Here is a 4,521-nt window from a genome sequence, read left to right as displayed (position 1 = left end):
CTTTCCGGAATCTCAGGTTAAATAAATGGGCCTGCATGGATAATTAGGAGTTTTCAGTGGCTGAAATTTAAATTTCTTATTGAATGACTCAGTTTTCAGTGGCTACATCATTCAATAATAAATTTAAAACGTTACATAAATATGGTGTGATTATTATGTGCACATCATAAAACCCAGTACATTTTTAGAGTAAGTGAAATTCAGATAAAATTGGAGGGGGTTGCTTAACTACTGAGAAACTGCTAGAGCATTGATTGTAGATTAGAAATTTTGAAAACCTTCACATAGATTGTGATAAACTCGCTGCTCTCCTGTAAATGAGATAATGTGGGGCAAACACTTGATCTTATTTCAAATCTGACCTGAGAAGCTATACAAATATTGAGGTGTATAGAGAAATTATCATATGCATATCTAGAGGCATATAACTAAATTTGGTACTGAAAGTGATTTGACTGGGATGTGGTGAAAATGTTCACCAGGTTTGAATTTTCTTAGGAACTTGAAGAAAGAGAACCCTCATGTTTTATGAGATCTAATCTATTTATTTGGGGTGCATCTGAACGAATGAGCATCTTATTTAACTGGGCAATCCTGTGTGTTCCAGCTGCAGATGAAGAGATTGCTTCGCTTCAAACCTCCTGACTGCCATGGAACCATCTGGCACATGCACGTGTGTGGGGAGGTGAGACACCAGCTAACACTAAAGTCTTCAGCTGGTGTAAGTTGTTTCTTATTTACCACTTCATACCACATCTGGGTACAGAGGCAGAATTAAAACTCATCTTGAGTCCCTTCCACCCACCTTAAAGCTCATTCTTTTCTACTTTTTAACTTACAGGAAGCTACCCATTCTTAGATAAAATAGTTGGAATAAAAAAAATTAGCAATTACAGTTGAGGAAATCTAAAGATTTTATTTCATTTCATTCACACTTAGAGGTTTATCCCCAATTATTGCTTTTAATCAAGGGGAAAAATGTTCGCATGTTTTTCCCCTATGTGCTACTTTGAGCAATATTCATATGTTATGTGAAATGATTATGCTAAATGTATGTCAGAACTTGAGTCTTGGTGTGGATATATATTGAGTCTATGGGACCCAAAAGAGAACAACAGGATGAAGGTAGGAAAGTCAAGGGATTGTGAAAAAATGAAGAACTAGTAAGTGATGGGTAAGTGGGGACTTGAATGAGAAATTGGGTGGTTTGAACAGATTGTGTATATGTTTTCCTCTCTGAGACCCATAAGATTCCTTGTACATTGCATGGGGAAAAATAATCTTTGCCTTCTTTTTTGTCTCTTAACTATGTACTTTCATCATTGCTGTACATTCTTTTAAGCTTAGCTCAGAAAAGAAGGGGTAATATAATACAGAAGCTCAGTTGAAAACTGGCTTTAGATCTCTCCCTAGCCAGGTGAGACACAAAGGAGGTCATTAGTAACACATGTTTTCTTGTTAAACTGGATGTATTACTACAGTTGAAAAGAGTGGTCTAATGCCTAGCACATCATTTTTCCTCTTTTTTATAAATCATTCCACAAAGAGAAACAGCATCTTTAAGAACCGAAGACTGTCTGGACATGTGTCTTATGGTGTAAAATGCAGACAAGCATGGCCCAGGGGCTTCCTCTGTCTGGTTGCTCTTCACCGAAGTGCTGGAAGTGCCTGATTCAATTAGTAATCAGAGATGTCGTCATTGCTATTTTGTGACTTTAAGAGACTTGATTGTGAATTATATTCACAGATTGCAAATTTATTTCTAAATATGGCCCTTTGTATTTGAGGACCTCAAGAGTCTCACGGTCTGTGATAAAATCTAGTTTCCTCCATACATTAGACATCATTGTATTCATCAAGATTTTGGTCAACAGATCCAGGCAAAATCCATGTGTGTGAGTAATGTATTTGCCAATATTTTGTTTGTGAGAATAATTTTGTTAGCTATCCTCCTCCTGCCCTACCCCAGCTGAGATATCTAATGACTAACACATATAATTCCAAAATGGGAACATCTCAGGTTTTAATGTCTGAAGCTAATTAGTCCACAAAAGTTGAGCCTACCTTACTGATGACACTGTGCTGTATATGATGGGGCAACCAAAAAGGTACGGTATGGTACTAGTCCTGAAGGAATTTTCAGTGTTTGGGAGGTCAAGCTGTATACAGATTTAAAAAATAACTAATTTTGAAAGTTGTGTTACTAAAGTGCCAAGTACATTCTACTTATTAAGTAGTTTTTTTTAGGAAGGCTTTTTTTCTGCACTGCAGAGTTTAGTATGAACTTATCCTAAGGTGGATCTAAGTGCTTTTACCATGTAGTTTGAGAGCCATTCTATCTATGAACTGGTACATAAACCATTCTATCTATAAACCAGACAACTATGGAAGGTTGTTAAAAGCAAATACGATATTTTAGATGGACACTGCTGAAAGTTAAAGAGTTATTAAAGACACCATAAGAAGAGTGGATATTTAAGTCTTCCTGTCTAAAAAGACCTAAGTAACAAACACCTAGGTATTTCCACACTCATGGCATCATTGCCATATGGTCTCATCACATGATTTATATTCATAAACACATCAGAAGTTGGGGAAAAGCTGGCAGTTTAACCCTTTATTAAAGTCACTGATTTTGTTCTATCGCATAAGAGAACTTTGCCCATCAGAAAAGCAGTTAAGACAGGTTTTGCCTATTTCTCTCCTCCCAGAAAATTTAGTACATAATTCCCATGCTTAAAAAATGCATCAAAGAGAGAAACACCAGCTTGCTGACACCCTCATAATGGAGTATGGCCAATGCAATTGTTGATCTCTTACAGCTTTTTGAAGCAGTTAAGCTCTGAATAGGTCCACCCTTCTGTTATTTAGCCAGCAATCTGCTCCCTTCCAATGAATGAAATAAAAGCTGAGAGGCAGGATTTCATTTCTGTTCAAATTAGAAACCTGTCTCTTTAGGACCTGAGTCCTTTCCTTCTCCATTAAATCTTCTACTACCAAGGAGAGAGAGAGAGAGAAACAAGATTTTGGATATGCAGCATAATGATCATTCCATCAGCTAGCAACTTCACTTTGTGAGGGTTTTTTTTTCTTCTTTAATTGAGTACGAGGAGATCCAAAATGTGAATGCTATAAGCAAATCCATTATTCTTAGTACTGCTACCTATAATTAACACCGCCCAATGGAATTTAAAAAATATTTATAAAAAAGGCAACAGAGTAACAATTACCATTATCCCCAACTAAACTCCTCCTCCTCTATGTTTTCATCAAGAGAGTGGTGTTGTTACTTCAACAGGCACAGTGTTGTGGTGACTTTTGTGATACAAATAAAGCAAGACTAAAATTTTAATTGTGAAATTTAAAAGGAAAGTAATTGCTTAGTGTTGGCTAATTCCATCTTTGTGCGATGACAGCAGCTGCGTTTCCCTGCCTTGTGTATTTTAACAGATGGCATTATTTCTTATGGAGTGTTACAGTAGCGACCGAGGTGACACTGAAGGAAAATTCTGTGACAGTATGTTAAGTAAGATATTACTGACAGCCCTGCTGAGCGGCGATGCAGAACTGCATGTCGTGGATCTATTCTCACCTCTTCAGCCCCCACCAAATGGTCTCCATTTGTGGCATGTGCAAGCAGAATGGAAACATGAATGGAAAATCATGTTCTTTTTTTTGAATTCACTTGTTTGCATTCCATTAATAGGGCTGGGATGGAGGCTCAAATCTGGTATAAAAGATACATTTATCAGTCCTGTATCATACTGTTGTACCTTTCTACCAGAGGTAGTAAAAAGGAGAGGCACCAATAGGCCTGAGTTCTAGGCCAAGATCTGCCACAAGTCACCTTTCTCCAGGATTGGTTTCCTTTGCATAAAGTACTGGGATTGGACTATGGCAGCACAGTCCCTAGGGCCCTTTTCAGCTCCAACTTTCTGTGATGCTGAAAGTCCTGTGCTTTGTATTTTAATGGCACAGAAGACAAAGCAAAAGTGCTTTGTATTTTAATGGCACAGAAGACAAAGCAAAATGCAGGATGGAAACTAGATTTTGCAGCATAGAGAAAAGATCATTGGGTCACAGGTCAGGATCTCTGGTCATGGTTCAGCCACGAAACAAGTCCCTGAGCCACTCCGTGTCGGCTTCTCCACTTCCTTCACAAGGCTGCAGTCAAGAGCTTATGGGATGCTGCTGCTGAAAGATGCTCATGAATCCAAGAAACATTGCACAGCTGACCTGTGCTAGACACTGTGCCAAGGACTGGGGATTCAAGGGTGGGTAAAGCGGGGTTCTTATTTTGGAGGAGGATATCTAATGAAGGAGACAGGTATGTACATGCGTAATTACAGTAAGTGTATTAGAGGCTTTGATGGGCACAAATACAGGGTGATAGAAAAGGAGGTGCAGCTCACCTGGTAGGAGCCATAGAAGGCTTCCAGAAAGAAATGGGTTCTAATTTAAGGCAAAGCATAAGTAGAGGCAGGAAGAACATGTGCCAGAAGCTTCTTGAGTCAGGGTTCA

At 38.4% G+C, this 4,521-nt stretch overlaps 1 long non-coding RNA gene across 1 annotated transcript in view; it reads left to right on the top strand.

The window, feature by feature from the left end:
• The window catches only part of LOC144340558 (uncharacterized), a 192,471-nt gene extending 188,990 nt beyond the window's left edge, over positions 1 to 3,481 (top strand). Inside the window, exon 3 of the long non-coding RNA XR_013416807.1 lies at positions 608 to 3,481. This is a non-coding gene — a long non-coding RNA (uncharacterized LOC144340558). The remainder of the gene's footprint in view (positions 1 to 607) is intronic.
• Positions 3,482 to 4,521: the final 1,040 nt, after the last annotated feature.

This window comes from Macaca mulatta, chromosome 4 (assembly GCF_049350105.2).
Source record: "Macaca mulatta isolate MMU2019108-1 chromosome 4, T2T-MMU8v2.0, whole genome shotgun sequence".
NCBI classification, from domain to species: domain Eukaryota; kingdom Metazoa; phylum Chordata; class Mammalia; order Primates; family Cercopithecidae; genus Macaca; species Macaca mulatta.
The sequence above is the reverse complement of the archived record's forward strand: the minus strand, read 5'-3'. Positions and strand labels throughout refer to the sequence as shown.